Consider the following 18,606-nt stretch of genomic DNA (forward strand, 5'->3'; position numbering starts at 1 on the left):
CTCCTGATTGCCTTAATCTGTTTTAAGGGGTCCTTAAGCAATGCCCTTTTTACCTTATTGGCCTTTTTGGTTCGGGTAACCCTGGTCCATTCATTCTCTGATTCAGAAGCACTGCTCCCAGAGGTGCCCGTCTGATCTTCCAGGTTTTCCCGGATTCTTTGAGCCTGGGAATAACTGGCAGAATGTGGGGTCCTGGTCTCCTGTGTCCTGTGACGCTCAGAGGAGTCTTCAGATCCCTCCTTGCAACCAGGATTTGATGGGTACCCCCCCCAGTGACCTAACTGGGCAGAGGTTTTTAGGTTGCCCTTAGGGGGCCTAATTTCCTGGGGTTCCCCACTAAATTGCACTGTACTTAGGTGCCCATACCCGGGTGCCTGCCCATCCATTCCTGGGTGGTACTGGCCTATGAGCCCCATACTTTTGGAGAGATAGTAATCTGCCATTCCTGTGGCCCTGTGCTCATGCACGCCAGGGGACATGGGGGTGGCAGAGTCAGCCCCTGCTCCCTGTTGCAATGCAAGAGCCTGCGCTTTCAGTTCCTCAGTTAAGGCCTTACTAGACTCTATCAGTCTCTCCTGCATGGCTACCTGTTGCTGGAGCCTATCATTGTGCTGACAGAGAGCCTCATTTTCTCTGTGTGCCTCCTGATTGGTCCTGGAGTACTGGGCCAGTCTCTGCTGCAGGAGGGTTACCTCCTGAGTCCCATCCCTACTAGCCTGCTCCTATCTTGCCAGTGCATCCTCCACCCTGCTGGTGTGATTTAGCAAGCCCTGATGCTTTTTTTGGAGGTCACCCAGCCCCTGGAGGGCCAAGTGATTTTCTTCAATTTTTCTTTTTGAATGGCAGACTTCCTGGCCTAAGGTATCCCTTTCCTGACCAAGAGCCTGCATTTGTGACGCCAGGTCATCCCTCTGCCTTTGAAAGGCACCAGCTTTCTGGAGTTCTTCATCAAACTCTGCCTGGGTATCCAGGTATTTCAAAATCAATTTATTGTTTTCCTCTTTCTCTCTGTCTAGTTGGATTTGCAGGGTGGCTACCTGTTCTGTGCATGCCCTGTTGAAATTGATTTGTTGCTCCAGCTTTTTCTGGCTCTGCAGTAAGGAGTCCAAACTGTCTTGGTGCTCCTTCTGCAAAGCCAGAATTCTGGTATCCTGGTCTGTCTTTTCCTGTTGCAGTATATCCATGTCCTCTTTTATTTTAATGATATACTGCCTACTATCATTTTCTGACTCCTGGCTCCTCTGCAGCCTCTGCTCAGAAGAGACCCGGTCAGATTGGGCCTTCTCTAATGCCAACAGTTGCCTACTTGCCAGATCTTGGCCTTCAGCACATTTGTCCTGCATGGCTCCCATATATAGATACAAATATGCCGCTATCCTAACCATCTTGTTGTGTTCATCTTTAGCTTTAGGAGCCATGTATAGTTCGCTCAGGGCCACATGTAAGGGACCCTGATCTCTCCAGATATCTAACCCAGTTGCCGTGACCTGTTGTGTGATTGCCTGCAACCACGCATCCTGGCCCTGCTCAGTCCATTCACCTCTCACAAATTGCTTATGTAAGAAATGCTCTCTGGCTATTTTGATGTCTACCAGAGTCGTCATTCTGGAATTTGATTTCCTTACTGATTTACAGAAGTTTGTATTTTATTTTGCAAAACAGACCGTTTCCTTAGAGCGTTCCTTTGAGGGGTGCTTTCACAGTGTAAAACAGCGTGGTGATCTAACCGGATATGTGTATCAGGTCAGTTGGCACACTGTATTAAGCTGCACAAGTGGTAATAATAACCCAGAATATCCAGGCTCCGAGCCCCCACTTTGTAAGCGGATTCAATTCAACACTCCAGCTAAGTCAATGCCTAGTCTGGGATGCTGAGGGAAACCCTTATTGATATATTTTTTATGTCCAGTTTGTTTACTCTGGATGACTACCCTTATATAACACCCCTCTCTTAGAATCCCCATGACCCCACGGAGCCAAGAAGTAGGTTGGTTTTCCAAATTAAAAGGTTTATTTGAAAATTAAACAATATATATATCTATCACACTTTTATAGTAAATTAATATTTGATAGCACACTTGTAAGGATGATAGTGATCAACAATGGATAATGTTACAGTGGTACACTCTTTTTGATGGCTTAGAAGTGATACAGAGAGGATAAAGTAGCTGAGAATGCTTTTATGGCTTCAAGGACAATGCAATGATGAATGAAAATGCAGTACAGAAAATAAACTTGATATGACTTCAACAAAAGACAATGTAATCACATTTCTTTGACAATTCACCCCCCCCCCCCTTTATGCAATGTAAAGAGATGGAAAGGAAGCACACAGTTCTCAGGAATGCAATCAAATATAATTCAGTTCCCCCCTAGCAAGCTTAGAGGAAAGCAGGTAGGAGTTTTAAACACAGGCAAAATCCTTTTAAATGTGGTGGCAATGAAGTGAAAAATATACTCAAATTGCTTTTAATTCCCTATAGGAGGTTCAGGGTGAGGGAGAGATACTTAAATTAATTCAGGATCACTTTAGCAATGCTCTATGAATGATTGTCAGGTTGCACACAAATTTCAGCAAGGAAAGCAAGGACAAATAGTTTTACACGTGGCTGAAATTAAGCAAAATGTCACATCCCGGCAAATTTAGTCGCGTGCGTCGAGAGCACTTACGGAGGGAGTATGAGGATTGGGAACAGCCTAGAATCTTAGCTTTAAGATGACAGTTAAAACACGCTGCTAGCACAAACAAACGGTTCCGGAGATACTGCCGATTTAGTAAAGGTAGTTTTTAGGATTTTAAATTTTAAAGCTCAGAATGACAGATGACAGTTTTCAGTTTTAAAGATGACTGAATCACACAATTCTAGGAGGCAGTTCTAATAGGCTAAAATTGTTTGGATTAGATTATTTTAAACTAAGAGATTGGTTTTGGCACAGTGCAATCTGGGTACTCACACTAGATTCTGGACAGGAATGCGACTTCGTCACTGATCGGGTCAGGATTGGCTGGACTTCCGCTAGTGGTTCTTCACAGCGGTCTGGGCTCTGGTTCTGCTCTCAGCACTGCACAGTTCTGGTCTCTCTGGATTTCTGGTCTCTCTGGATCTCTGGTCTCTGGAGGTTGATGGATTTGAAGTCTGGAATCTCCCGGCAAAGCGTCCCGCAAGAAAGTGGAAAGTGAATGTGTCTACCTGGGTTTCAATGTTCCTTTTATGTGTTTTGAAAATGTGTGTGTGCTTGGGCCTAGCTAAGCCTGCCCCTCTCACTTATCATTGGCCAAGCTTTCCGCTCTCCCTTGATTGGGGGAAAGAAATGGAGTGTCAGAGTGATGCTGTAGGTTTTATGGTCAGAGGAACCTCCCCTTGTCAAATTGCACACAAATCTATTTCTGACCCAAATACATATTTATCTATGTACCATTTTTCTAATATTATAGGTCCAGTTAACATATTTTCTGTAGCACCAAACCATCCGATCCCTGTCTTTGTACGATGTTGTGTCCACTTATGACAGAATTCTCCCCTTTTCATCCAGATAACGACCTCTAAACCTTTCCAGATTTTACACAAATGTGCACCAGGGATATGGGTTTCAGATGATAAAGTGTTAGATTTTTAACATGCATACATTTGGAGTAAGAACCCTTTTTTCCGCTACTATCCCCAAGAACATACCACAGGGTCCTACATCTCTTAAAATGTGCACAGAAAAATCACAAGAATGATTATGTTATTTATATAATTTTGACAAGTCTGCACTCTGAGTTATCCATATTTTTAAAATCATGCTCTGGCCCCAAAGGGGTGTGGTTTTCCAAAGCACATGGTGGAATTTCTGGTTTATCTACTTCCCCCAAGCTCAGCTTGCTCTCACAGGCACTGCCCTCCCAGTTTCTCCCAAGAGGAAGCCATTTTACGACCACCCCCCAATATAACATCTGCCTGAGCCAGGGACAGTACTTTGTTTAGTTTCCTGTAGTCCCCAGGTGCCACTCCCCTAATTCAATCAGAGAGGTGTCATCACCTTTTGGCAGGGGCAGCAGGATGCAGACAGGCCTGGGAGCACAGCTGCTGAATTCCCTCTTCTGTCGGGGGTAGTTGTCAGGCAGATCCACTCTCTTCAAGCCAGGCTTCAGCTAAATGTCACTTTAGTTCCCAGTTTTCTACATTCAAATCACACTGACAATTTTTACACATGCAGTTAGAACGCTGACATTTCAACAGTTGCAAACTATGTAACACTCAAAAGTTGGTCACTCATTTATTTTAAAAATTTCAATTTTAGTGGCTTTCTGTCCATTTAACTTAAGCTGCTGACATCCACAGCTCAGCCAGTTATGTTATAAACATTGTTTTGGGCTCTTCATCTTTCCAGATTTAGTATGCACGCAAGAATACATTCTGCCAAATGTCTGCTGGTGTTCATTTGAGATTTTTGAATATCTTGTGATGTTTAAAATAGGCATTTTGAGCTTGCATTCAGGGAAACAAAGGTGATTTTAAAGCGTTTTTTTTTAGCCAACCGGCACTGCTGTTTTTCCTTTGGCACACATTTCACTCATGGCACTCCTGGCCCATCCTGCTTGCACTGGTGGGAGGGAGGTTAGGCAACCATTTTGGTGTGTGCACAAACTGCGCGGTTTTCCTGGATTCTGGCACAACTGTGGGCTTTTCCGTTATCTTGGATTTTCTAAACCCACAGCACCAAATGTTGCAGCTTAATAGTCCAAACGTGGGTCAGGATACCCAACAAGCCCCACACCGGACTGCACTTTGATTTCTAGTCGAGGGGGAGTCGGGTGCAAAGGATGTTTTGATCGACGTGCTGGTATGTCCGCATCATCTTCTTCCAATTCCGTAGATGGCACAGTTCAGCATCTTTCCTCCATCTGGTTGGATCGATCGGTTCTCCTCGCCTGTCCTAATGGGAATATTGGGCGGTACCCCGGGCCCCTCGGATCTTTGCTCCCGGTCTCCGGGTCGTTCTTCTTGGTCAGTCTCCGTGGTTTCATCTCTCCTAGGATGATAAAGCAAAAGCGGCAATACCTATTCGTAGACATTTCTCCACCACTATTAATGGTGTGGCGAACACATACATTTTATACATCCGGTTACATTTTTCAGTCTTGTTTTAAAAACAAGATATAACAGGAAATATTTTTACAAGAATCATAATATCTCAGAGACTATCTACATGGGATAATTTAGGTTGGAACTGGATTAATCTGGAGCGGTCCCCTCTGGGATTCCAGAGGATTCCTCCAGTTGCTGCAGAGTGTGCCTGGGATGGCAACACTTTAGCTGATTTATATGTACCCACTTGTCTTCCCCTTCCGCCAGACTACCTTTGGGGATGCGGATCTTATAGGCCACAGGGGAGATTTTGTCTATAATTTCAAACTGTCCCTTCCACGTAGGCAAACATTTTCGCTGTTTGGCCTGGTTTCTTCGGAAATTGTATAGATAGACCCGATCTCCCACAGTATATTCCTTCCTGGTTGTCTTCAGGTCGTAGTGGGTTTTCATGCTGTCAGCTGATCTTTCTAGATTCCGCTGAGCATAGGCAAAAGCATGCTGAAGGTGTTTCCTTAAATTCTCTACATAACATACTCATGAGTTTTGGAGGCATTTATCAGTGTCTGCTCTTGGGTCCTGTAGAGCAAATGTTGGGGAAGCACCATCTTGCGTCCGGTCATCAACTCAAATGGTGACATTTTAGTTGCAGATGAAGGGGTAGATCTGATGGCCATTAGGACCAGAGGTAATCGGATATCCCAACTTGGCCCAGAATCTGCCACAAACTTTTTTAAGGTGCTCACAATAGTTCAGTTGTATCTCTCTACTGCTCCAGAAGAAGCTGGCCTGTAAGCAATGTGTAGCTTCCTTTTAACCCCCAGTATCTGCCACATCTTTGTCATTACCTCACTGGTGAAATGGCTACCTCTGTCTGACTCAATCCTTTGAGGTAGACCAAAACGGGAAAAGATGTGTTTAATCATCAGGGCAGCTGCTGTTTCTGCCTTGCAATTTGGGGCCGGGAGACATTCCACCCATTTGGTAAACAAGCATGTGACGGTCAACATGTACTTGTTTCCTCTAGACGAACAAATTAGAGGGCCTACGATGTCGATTTGCAAATCTGACCATGGCAGTCTCATCCCCCTCTTTTGGAGAGGTGCACGGTGTGTGAGGGATGATGGCTGAAAATGTACACACACAAGACACCACTTCAAGTATTGGTTGAGGTCCTGGCCCATATGTGGCCAGTATGCAATCTCTCTTAAGATTTCAAGTTTTGTATGAAACCCCCTATGACCGGCGGTGGCTGCATCATGGGCGTGACTTAACATCAGGCTTCGGAATGAGGTAGGAACCACCCACTGATCATGGCCAGCTTGGGATTTCCTTACCAACAAACCGTCTTGGATTCGGAACCTTTTTGGACATTTCACCAACACTCTTAGGCCCTCTTTCCCAATGTAATCGGTATCCGTCAGGGGAAAGTTCTCAGGGTCCTCAATGTGTTGGTAAAACTTAACAATTATCGGATCCCCCTTCTGAGCTGTGATCAAATCAGCATCAGGGGTCTCCTTACTCCATTGTGCAGTTGAAAGATCATTGTGAGCATTTGTATGGGACCTAGTGATAGCAGTGACCTGGATTTCCCCCAACAGGGACTCTATTTCTATTAGATCCCCTTGGATGGCCCCTGTTTTTGCCAGCTGATCAGCTAAGTCATTTCCAGTTTTGTCTGGTCGCTCTACTTTGGAATCACCCTTGATCTTTATCCAGTAGATGGTCATCCCATTCGAATTAAGGTATGCCTCCATGTTGTCCTTGATTTTTAGACTTTCGTCCTTGAGACAGTTTTCTCTGGCACAATCATGTAAGTCAGCCAGACCTTGCGCGAGGGGACTCTTCTTGTTTTGGCCATATCTGACCTCCACAGGAAAGCCTTGCATTGACAGAATCCAGGAAGTAATTCGGGAATTACTCACATGTCCGGCCCGGATTCTGTCACTTTGGAGATATTGCAGAGGCTGGTGTGGAGTCTCCACTATGATGTGTTCCCCCTGGATGAACGGGCGGTAATTCTTCAATGCCCACACCGTTGCCAGGAGTGCCTTTTCACAATCGTTGAATTTTTCCTCCACAGAGGATAAAGTTTTGCTCGCATAGGAGATTACTTTATTGACCTTGTCATGCTTTTGGTATAATACTGCCGTCACGCACGTATTAGAGAACCCTGTCTCCAGGAAGAACTCCTTGTTTCTGACAGGGTAAGCTAGGCAAGGCGCTTGTGAGAGGATTCTTTTGAGTTGTCTTACTGCCTCGGATTGTTCTGGAACCCATTCCCACTTGACCCCCCCCTTCAAAAGATGAAACAGGGGTCTGGTGATCTCTGCGTAGCCCTCAATGAACTTTCAGCTGTAATTAGTCAGTCCAAGGAGGCTCCTTAGTTCCCGCAGAGTTGTGGGATCCTTCAGTTTCTGGAGTGCTTCCACTTTCTTTTCTTGGGGACAGAGACCCTGTGGAGTAATCTCATGCCCCAAGAAATTAACACGGGTTCTACACCACTGTGCTTTCTGAAAGGAAAGTTTTGCTCCGGCGGCCCTCAACTGTGTCAGAACATAACGATTGTACCCTGCCCCTGTACTTGTACCGGAGCATAGTATCTTCCCTCCCTCTCCTCAAGGGGGCACAGATAATGCACATTTTTGGACAACTGGTGGGCTAACTTTCTGGTTTTGGACATGGCGAGCGAAGAAATTTGGGCAGATTTCTGTGGAGAGCCTGGGGAATCTGAAAGAAAAAGTTGGCAACTGGAAATGGTTTAGGGTTCTGGGCCACCCCCCACTTTTTGGAGGCAGTAATCAGGATGGGTTTGACCCATGGGATGTTGGTATTGTTGGTTTCTGGAATAGAATGATGGGCGGCGACAGCTCAATCCCCACATCTACCCAGTCTATTGATTCGGTTTTAGGTTCCCCTGGTTCCGGTTCCGGGCCTCCCCTGCCTTTTGGGAGGCAGTCACCAGGATGGGTTTGAACCAAGGGTTTTTGGTTATGTTGGTTCTAGGATAGGATGATGGGCGGCGACAGCTCAATCCCCACATCTACCCAGTCTGGATTGGAATCTCTTGGGACCCATTTTTCCTTGGGAGGAGTTCCCCCATCTCTGAAGGAGAAGATCCTTTTCCCAGGATCCTCTTGGGATCCCTCTCCCTCAAATTGGAAGACCTTTACCTCCTCCACAAAGTGGGTCTGTTTGGGTACATTGTTTCTCCTACCACCTCTCTGCTCCTTGGGTGGCAGATTTTCAGGGGTAGGAGATTTTGTTTCCGGGTCCTGGGTTTCCAGGGGCTGTTTACAAGTTGGGAAGGAAGCTTCCTCCAAGGCTTTACACCCCCCTTCCCCTTGTGCCTCCTCCCTGGGAACCAGTGGGTTATCGGTGGGCTGCCCCCGTCACTGTTCTGGAGCACCGGGTCCAGAGTTTGGGGCATTCTGCGGTGGCATGCTCATCGGAGGGTTCTGTTGAGCCCTCAGTATGTGACCTAGATCCCGTGCCATATTTTGGACTTGGCGCTCTAACTGTGAAACCCACTCAGGCTGATATGGGGTCCTGTTTTCTCCCCTGGGCTGATCCCGGGAAGGGTAGCTATCCCTTCTCTGGTAATACCCTGGATTGGGAAGATTTGGGTACCCCTCCACCCTTGGCCTCCTCTCTCCCGGATTAGGTTGTCTGGGCTCAGGGAATTGGGGAAAGAAGGATGGATGGTTTTGGGGTTGGAAATTGGGTGGATACCTGGGAAAAAAGTTCTGCCCAGTGTTTGGGGAATTTCTGCCCTCCTGTGGGAAGTTAGGAGGGAAGTTCCCTGGGTCAGGTGCTTGGCTGGATCCCCCCCCACTTGGGCTGGAGGAGTCCACACATAACCCAGGATTGGTCGGTTTCCCTTGTAGCGGGGACTTACATAGTCAGGGGAGCGGGGGACCCCATTTGTGGGACTACCTCCTCGACTCCCTGTCTGTGACTGGCCCGAGGGCCTTCTGGGCTGTGAATTATTTGGTGCAGGCAGGTTTTTAGGCCCCCCCATCTCCAAATCTAAAACGGGGGCAACCTTTACCTCTGCCACCTTGGCAGCAGCAGGGGTGCTGTTGGTTTTGGGGTTTTTCTGCGCATTACTTTTATTTTCTATGGGCTTCTGCACCTCATAGATCCGGGTGGCTCGCTCAATGACCCAGTTTAAAGATAGTTTCTCGTGAAAATCTCTCACGAGCTGGGTCATCATGTACTTGGGAAGAGCATGGAAAAATGTGTTGATGAATTCTCTGCGGCACGCTTCAATTCTTGCACAAATTCTTGTTGGGCCTGATCCTCCCCACATTGTAAATTGTAGGCTGCCCTGCGAGGCTCTTGGGGATTTCTATGTACAGAAAAATGTTTCAAGTTGGCCGCCCTATATGTGGACCATCTTGAATGGTTTTGGTCCTCCAGCCCCGAAAAGAAACTGGAGTATTCAGGGGAGAATGTCCATTTGACGTACTGGTTGCAGCTACTGCTGTCCTTCAAATGAAAAAACTCCATCATTTGCTCATAGAGCTCCAAGTGTTCCCAAACAGAATACTTGGAGTTCTTATGATAAGGCACTCCTGATTGCCTTAATCTGTTTTAAGGGGTCCTTAAGCAATGCCCTTTTTACCTTATTGGCCTTTTTGGTTCGGGTAACCCTGGTCCATTCATTCTCTGATTCAGAAGCACTGCTCCCAGAGGTGCCCGTCTGATCTTCCAGGTTTTCCCGGATTCTTTGAGCCTGGGAATAACTGGCAGAATGTGGGGTCCTGGTCTCCTGTGTCCTGTGACGCTCAGAGGAGTCTTCAGATCCCTCCTTGCAACCAGGATTTGATGGGTACCCCCCCCAGTGACCTAACTGGGCAGAGGTTTTTAGGTTGCCCTTAGGGGGCCTAATTTCCTGGGGTTCCCCACTAAATTGCACTGTACTTAGGTGCCCATACCCGGGTGCCTGCCCATCCATTCCTGGGTGGTACTGGCCTATGAGCCCCATACTTTTGGAGAGATAGTAATCTGCCATTCCTGTGGCCCTGTGCTCATGCACGCCAGGGGACATGGGGGTGGCAGAGTCAGCCCCTGCTCCCTGTTGCAATGCAAGAGCCTGCGCTTTCAGTTCCTCAGTTAAGGCCTTACTAGACTCTATCAGTCTCTCCTGCATGGCTACCTGTTGCTGGAGCCTATCATTGTGCTGACAGAGAGCCTCATTTTCTCTGTGTGCCTCCTGATTGGTCCTGGAGTACTGGGCCAGTCTCTGCTGCAGGAGGGTTACCTCCTGAGTCCCATCCCTACTAGCCTGCTCCTATCTTGCCAGTGCATCCTCCACCCTGCTGGTGTGATTTAGCAAGCCCTGATGCTTTTTTTGGAGGTCACCCAGCCCCTGGAGGGCCAAGTGATTTTCTTCAATTTTTCTTTTTGAATGGCAGACTTCCTGGCCTAAGGTATCCCTTTCCTGACCAAGAGCCTGCATTTGTGACGCCAGGTCATCCCTCTGCCTTTGAAAGGCACCAGCTTTCTGGAGTTCTTCATCAAACTCTGCCTGGGTATCCAGGTATTTCAAAATCAATTTATTGTTTTCCTCTTTCTCTCTGTCTAGTTGGATTTGCAGGGTGGCTACCTGTTCTGTGCATGCCCTGTTGAAATTGATTTGTTGCTCCAGCTTTTTCTGGCTCTGCAGTAAGGAGTCCAAACTGTCTTGGTGCTCCTTCTGCAAAGCCAGAATTCTGGTATCCTGGTCTGTCTTTTCCTGTTGCAGTATATCCATGTCCTCTTTTATTTTAATGATATACTGCCTACTATCATTTTCTGACTCCTGGCTCCTCTGCAGCCTCTGCTCAGAAGAGACCCGGTCAGATTGGGCCTTCTCTAATGCCAACAGTTGCCTACTTGCCAGATCTTGGCCTTCAGCACATTTGTCCTGCATGGCTCCCATATATAGATACAAATATGCCGCTATCCTAACCATCTTGTTGTGTTCATCTTTAGCTTTAGGAGCCATGTATAGTTCGCTCAGGGCCACATGTAAGGGACCCTGATCTCTCCAGATATCTAACCCAGTTGCCGTGACCTGTTGTGTGATTGCCTGCAACCACGCATCCTGGCCCTGCTCAGTCCATTCACCTCTCACAAATTGCTTATGTAAGAAATGCTCTCTGGCTATTTTGATGTCTACCAGAGTCGTCATTCTGGAATTTGATTTCCTTACTGATTTACAGAAGTTTGTATTTTATTTTGCAAAACAGACCGTTTCCTTAGAGCGTTCCTTTGAGGGGTGCTTTCACAGTGTAAAACAGCGTGGTGATCTAACCGGATATGTGTATCAGGTCAGTTGGCACACTGTATTAAGCTGCACAAGTGGTAATAATAACCCAGAATATCCAGGCTCCGAGCCCCCACTTTGTAAGCGGATTCAATTCAACACTCCAGCTAAGTCAATGCCTAGTCTGGGATGCTGAGGGAAACCCTTATTGATATATTTTTTATGTCCAGTTTGTTTACTCTGGATGACTACCCTTATATAACACCCCTCTCTTAGAATCCCCATGACCCCACGGAGCCAAGAAGTAGGTTGGTTTTCCAAATTAAAAGGTTTATTTGAAAATTAAACAATATATATATCTATCACACTTTTATAGTAAATTAATATTTGATAGCACACTTGTAAGGATGATAGTGATCAACAATGGATAATGTTACAGTGGTACACTCTTTTTGATGGCTTAGAAGTGATACAGAGAGGATAAAGTAGCTGAGAATGCTTTTATGGCTTCAAGGACAATGCAATGATGAATGAAAATGCAGTACAGAAAATAAACTTGATATGACTTCAACAAAAAGACAATGTAATCACATTTCTTTGACAATTCACCCCCCCCCCCTTTATGCAATGTAAAGAGATGGAAAGGAAGCACACAGTTCTCAGGAATGCAATCAAATATAATTCAGTTCCCCCCTAGCAAGCTTAGAGGAAAGCAGGTAGGAGTTTTAAACACAGGCAAAATCCTTTTAAATGTGGTGGCAATGAAGTGAAAAATATACTCAAATTGCTTTTAATTCCCTATAGGAGGTTCAGGGTGAGGGAGAGATACTTAAATTAATTCAGGATCACTTTAGCAATGCTCTATGAATGATTGTCAGGTTGCACAAAATTTCAGCAAGGAAAGCAAGGACAAATAGTTTTACACGTGGCTGAAATTAAGCAAATGTCACATCCCGGCAAATTTAGTCACGTGCGTCGAGAGCACTTACGGAGGGAGTATGAGGATTGGGAACAGCCTAGAATCTTAGCTTTAAGATGACAGTTAAAACACGCTGCTAGCACAAACAAACGGTTCCGGAGATACGGCCGATTTAGTAAAGGTGTTTTTAGGATTTTAAATTTTAAAGCTCAGAATGACAGATGACAGTTTTCAGTTTTAAAGATGACTGAATCACACAATTCTAGGAGGCAGTTCTAATAGGCTAAAATTGTTTGGATTAGATTATTTTAAACTAAGAGATTGGTTTTGGCACAGTGCAATCTGGGTACTCACACTAGATTCTGGACAGGAATGCGACTTCGTCACTGATCGGGTCAGGATTGGCTGGACTTCCGCTAGTGGTTCTTCACAGCGGTCTGGGCTCTGGTTCTGCTCTCAGCACTGCACAGTTCTGGTCTCTCTGGATTTCTGGTCTCTCTGGATCTCTGGTCTCTGGAGGTTGATGGATTTGAAGTCTGGAATCTCCCGGCAAAGCGTCCCGCAAGAAAGTGGAAAGTGAATGTGTCTACCTGGGTTTCAATGTTCCTTTTATGTGTTTTGAAAATGTGTGTGTGCTTGGGCCTAGCTAAGCCTGCCCCTCTCACTTATCATTGGCCAAGCTTTCCGCTCTCCCTTGATTGGGGGAAAGAAATGGAGTGTCAGAGTGATGCTGTAGGTTTTATGGTCAGAGGAACCTCCCCTTGTCAAATTGCACACAAATCTATTTCTGACCCAAATACATATTTATCTATGTACCATTTTTCTAATATTATAGGTCCAGTTAACATATTTTCTGTAGCACCAAACCATCCGATCCCTGTCTTTGTACGATGTTGTGTCCACTTATGACAGAATTCTCCCCTTTTCATCCAGATAACGACCTCTAAACCTTTCCAGATTTTACACAAATGTGCACCAGGGATATGGGTTTCAGATGATAAAGTGTTAGATTTTTAACATGCATACATTTGGAGTAAGAACCCTTTTTTCCGCTACTATCCCCAAGAACATACCACAGGGTCCTACATCTCTTAAAATGTGCACAGAAAAATCACAAGAATGATTATGTTATTTATATAATTTTGACAAGTCTGCACTCTGAGTTATCCATATTTTTAAAATCATGCTCTGGCCCCAAAGGGGTGTGGTTTTCCAAAGCACATGGTGGAATTTCTGGTTTATCTACTTCCCCCAAGCTCAGCTTGCTCTCACAGGCACTGCCCTCCCAGTTTCTCCCAAGAGGAAGCCATTTTACGACCACCCCCCAATATAACATCTGCCTGAGCCAGGGACAGTACTTTGTTTAGTTTCCTGTAGTCCCCAGGTGCCACTCCCCTAATTCAATCAGAGAGGTGTCATCACCTTTTGGCAGGGGCAGCAGGATGCAGACAGGCCTGGGAGCACAGCTGCTGAATTCCCTCTTCTGTCGGGGGTAGTTGTCAGGCAGATCCACTCTCTTCAAGCCAGGCTTCAGCTAAATGTCACTTTAGTTCCCAGTTTTCTACATTCAAATCACACTGACAATTTTTACACATGCAGTTAGAACGCTGACATTTCAACAGTTGCAAACTATGTAACACTCAAAAGTTGGTCACTCATTTATTTTAAAAATTTCAATTTTAGTGGCTTTCTGTCCATTTAACTTAAGCTGCTGACATCCACAGCTCAGCCAGTTATGTTATAAACATTGTTTTGGGCTCTTCATCTTTCCAGATTTAGTATGCACGCAAGAATACATTCTGCCAAATGTCTGCTGGTGTTCATTTGAGATTTTTGAATATCTTGTGATGTTTAAAATAGGCATTTTGAGCTTGCATTCAGGGAAACAAAGGTGATTTTAAAGCGTTTTTTTTTAGCCAACCGGCACTGCTGTTTTTCCTTTGGCACACATTTCACTCATGGCACTCCTGGCCCATCCTGCTTGCACTGGTGGGAGGGAGGTTAGGCAACCATTTTGGTGTGTGCACAAACTGCGCGGTTTTCCTGGATTCTGGCACAACTGTGGGCTTTTCCGTTATCTTGGATTTTCTAAACCCACAGCACCAAATGTTGCAGCTTAATAGTCCAAACGTGGGTCAGGATACCCAACAAGCCCCACACCGGACTGCACTTTGATTTCTAGTCGAGGGGGAGTCGGGTGCAAAGGATGTTTTGATCGACGTGCTGGTATGTCCGCATCATCTTCTTCCAATTCCGTAGATGGCACAGTTCAGCATCTTTCCTCCATCTGGTTGGATCGATCGGTTCTCCTCGCCTGTCCTAATGGGAATATTGGGCGGTACCCCGGGCCCCTCGGATCTTTGCTCCCGGTCTCCGGGTCGTTCTTCTTGGTCAGTCTCCGTGGTTTCATCTCTCCTAGGATGATAAAGCAAAAGCGGCAATACCTATTCGTAGACATTTCTCCACCACTATTAATGGTGTGGCGAACACATACATTTTATACATCCGGTTACATTTTTCAGTCTTGTTTTAAAAACAAGATATAACAGGAAATATTTTTACAAGAATCATAATATCTCAGAGACTATCTACATGGGATAATTTAGGTTGGAACTGGATTAATCTGGAGCGGTCCCCTCTGGGATTCCAGAGGATTCCTCCAGTTGCTGCAGAGTGTGCCTGGGATGGCAACACTTTAGCTGATTTATATGTACCCACTTGTCTTCCCCTTCCGCCAGACTACCTTTGGGGATGCGGATCTTATAGGCCACAGGGGAGATTTTGTCTATAATTTCAAACTGTCCCTTCCACGTAGGCAAACATTTTCGCTGTTTGGCCTGGTTTCTTCGGAAATTGTATAGATAGACCCGATCTCCCACAGTATATTCCTTCCTGGTTGTCTTCAGGTCGTAGTGGGTTTTCATGCTGTCAGCTGATCTTTCTAGATTCCGCTGAGCATAGGCAAAAGCATGCTGAAGGTGTTTCCTTAAATTCTCTACATAACATACTCATGAGTTTTGGAGGCATTTATCAGTGTCTGCTCTTGGGTCCTGTAGAGCAAATGTTGGGGAAGCACCATCTTGCGTCCGGTCATCAACTCAAATGGTGACATTTTAGTTGCAGATGAAGGGGTAGATCTGATGGCCATTAGGACCAGAGGTAATCGGATATCCCAACTTGGCCCAGAATCTGCCACAAACTTTTTTAAGGTGCTCACAATAGTTCAGTTGTATCTCTCTACTGCTCCAGAAGAAGCTGGCCTGTAAGCAATGTGTAGCTTCCTTTTAACCCCCAGTATCTGCCACATCTTTGTCATTACCTCACTGGTGAAATGGCTACCTCTGTCTGACTCAATCCTTTGAGGTAGACCAAAACGGGAAAAGATGTGTTTAATCATCAGGGCAGCTGCTGTTTCTGCCTTGCAATTTGGGGCCGGGAGACATTCCACCCATTTGGTAAACAAGCATGTGACGGTCAACATGTACTTGTTTCCTCTAGACGAACAAATTAGAGGGCCTACGATGTCGATTTGCAAATCTGACCATGGCAGTCTCATCCCCCTCTTTTGGAGAGGTGCACGGTGTGTGAGGGATGATGGCTGAAAATGTACACACACAAGACACCACTTCAAGTATTGGTTGAGGTCCTGGCCCATATGTGGCCAGTATGCAATCTCTCTTAAGATTTCAAGTTTTGTATGAAACCCCCTATGACCGGCGGTGGCTGCATCATGGGCGTGACTTAACATCAGGCTTCGGAATGAGGTAGGAACCACCCACTGATCATGGCCAGCTTGGGATTTCCTTACCAACAAACCGTCTTGGATTCGGAACCTTTTTGGACATTTCACCAACACTCTTAGGCCCTCTTTCCCAATGTAATCGGTATCCGTCAGGGGAAAGTTCTCAGGGTCCTCAATGTGTTGGTAAAACTTAACAATTATCGGATCCCCCTTCTGAGCTGTGATCAAATCAGCATCAGGGGTCTCCTTACTCCATTGTGCAGTTGAAAGATCATTGTGAGCATTTGTATGGGACCTAGTGATAGCAGTGACCTGGATTTCCCCCAACAGGGACTCTATTTCTATTAGATCCCCTTGGATGGCCCCTGTTTTTGCCAGCTGATCAGCTAAGTCATTTCCAGTTTTGTCTGGTCGCTCTACTTTGGAATCACCCTTGATCTTTATCCAGTAGATGGTCATCCCATTCGAATTAAGGTATGCCTCCATGTTGTCCTTGATTTTTAGACTTTCGTCCTTGAGACAGTTTTCTCTGGCACAATCATGTAAGTCAGCCAGACCTTGCGCGAGGGGACTCTTCTTGTTTTGGCCATATCTGACCTCCACAGGAAAGCCTTGCATTGACAGAATCCAGGAAGTAATTCGGGAATTACTCACATGTCCGGCCCGGATTCTGTCACTTTGGAGATATTGCAGAGGCTGGTGTGGAGTCTCCACTATGATGTGTTCCCCCTGGATGAACGGGCGGTAATTCTTCAATGCCCACACCGTTGCCAGGAGTGCCTTTTCACAATCGTTGAATTTTTCCTCCACAGAGGATAAAGTTTTGCTCGCATAGGAGATTACTTTATTGACCTTGTCATGCTTTTGGTATAATACTGCCGTCACGCACGTATTAGAGAACCCTGTCTCCAGGAAGAACTCCTTGTTTCTGACAGGGTAAGCTAGGCAAGGCGCTCGTGAGAGGATTCTTTTGAGTTGTCTTACTGCCTCGGATTGTTCTGGAACCCATTCCCACTTGACCCCCCCCTTCAAAAGATGAAACAGGGGTCTGGTGATCTCTGCGTAGCCCTCAATGAACTTTCAGCTGTAATTAGTCAGTCCAAGGAGGCTCCTTAGTTCCCGCAGAGTTGTGGGATCCTTCAGTTTCTGGAGTGCTTCCACTTTCTTTTCTTGGGGACAGAGACCCTGTGGAGTAATCTCATGCCCCAAGAAATTAACACGGGTTCTACACCACTGTGCTTTCTGAAAGGAAAGTTTTGCTCCGGCGGCCCTCAACTGTGTCAGAACATAACGATTGTACCCTGCCCCTGTACTTGTACCGGAGCATAGTATCTTCCCTCCCTCTCCTCAAGGGGGCACAGATAATGCACATTTTTGGACAACTGGTGGGCTAACTTTCTGGTTTTGGACATGGCGAGCGAAGAAATTTGGGCAGATTTCTGTGGAGAGCCTGGGGAATCTGAAAGAAAAAGTTGGCAACTGGAAATGGTTTAGGGTTCTGGGCCACCCCCCACTTTTTGGAGGCAGTCATCAGGATGGGTTTGACCCATGGGATGTTGGTATTGTTGGTTTCTGGAATAGAATGATGGGCGGCGACAGCTCAATCCCCACATCTACCCAGTCTATTGATTCGGTTTTAGGTTCCCCTGGTTCCGGTTCCGGGCCTCCCCTGCCTTTTGGGAGGCAGTCACCAGGATGGGTTTGAACCAAGGGTTTTTGGTTATGTTGGTTCTAGGATAGGATGATGGGCGGCGACAGCTCAATCCCCACATCTACCCAGTCTGGATTGGAATCTCTTGGGACCCATTTTTCCTTGGGAGGAGTTCCCCCATCTCTGAAGGAGAAGATCCTTTTCCCAGGATCCTCTTGGGATCCCTCTCCCTCAAATTGGAAGACCTTTACCTCCTCCACAAAGTGGGTCTGTTTGGGTACATTGTTTCTCCTACCACCTCTCTGCTCCTTGGGTGGCAGATTTTCAGGGGTAGGAGATTTTGTTTCCGGGTCCTGGGTTTCCAGGGGCTGTTTACAAGTTGGGAAGGAAGCTTCCTCCAAGGCTTTACACCCCCCTTCCCCTTGTGCCTCCTCCCTGGGAACCAGTGGGTTATCGGTGGGCTGCCCCCGTCACTGTTCTGGAGCACCGGGTCCAGAGTTTGGGGCATTCTGCGGTGGCATGCTCATCGGAGGGTTCTGTTGAGCCCTCAGTATGTGACCTAGATCCCGTGCCATATTTTGGACTTGGCGCTCTAACTGTGAAACCCACTCAGGCTGATATGGGGTCCTGTTTTCTCCCCTGGGCTGATCCCGGGAAGGGTAGCTATCCCTTCTCTGGTAATACCCTGGATTGGGAAGATTTGGGTACCCCTCCACCCTTGGCCTCCTCTCTCCCGGATTAGGTTGTCTGGGCTCAGGGAATTGGGGAAAGAAGGATGGATGGTTTTGGGGTTGGAAATTGGGTGGATACCTGGGAAAAAAGTTCTGCCCAGTGTTTGGGGAATTTCTGCCCTCCTGTGGGAAGTTAGGAGGGAAGTTCCCTGGGTCAGGTGCTTGGCTGGATCCCCCCCCACTTGGGCTGGAGGAGTCCACACATAACCCAGGATTGGTCGGTTTCCCTTGTAGCGGG

The sequence above is a fragment of the Ambystoma mexicanum genome, chromosome 3p, assembly GCF_040938575.1.
Source record: "Ambystoma mexicanum isolate Mex_15411 chromosome 3p, UKY_AmexF1_1, whole genome shotgun sequence".
Classification (NCBI taxonomy): domain Eukaryota; kingdom Metazoa; phylum Chordata; class Amphibia; order Caudata; family Ambystomatidae; genus Ambystoma; species Ambystoma mexicanum.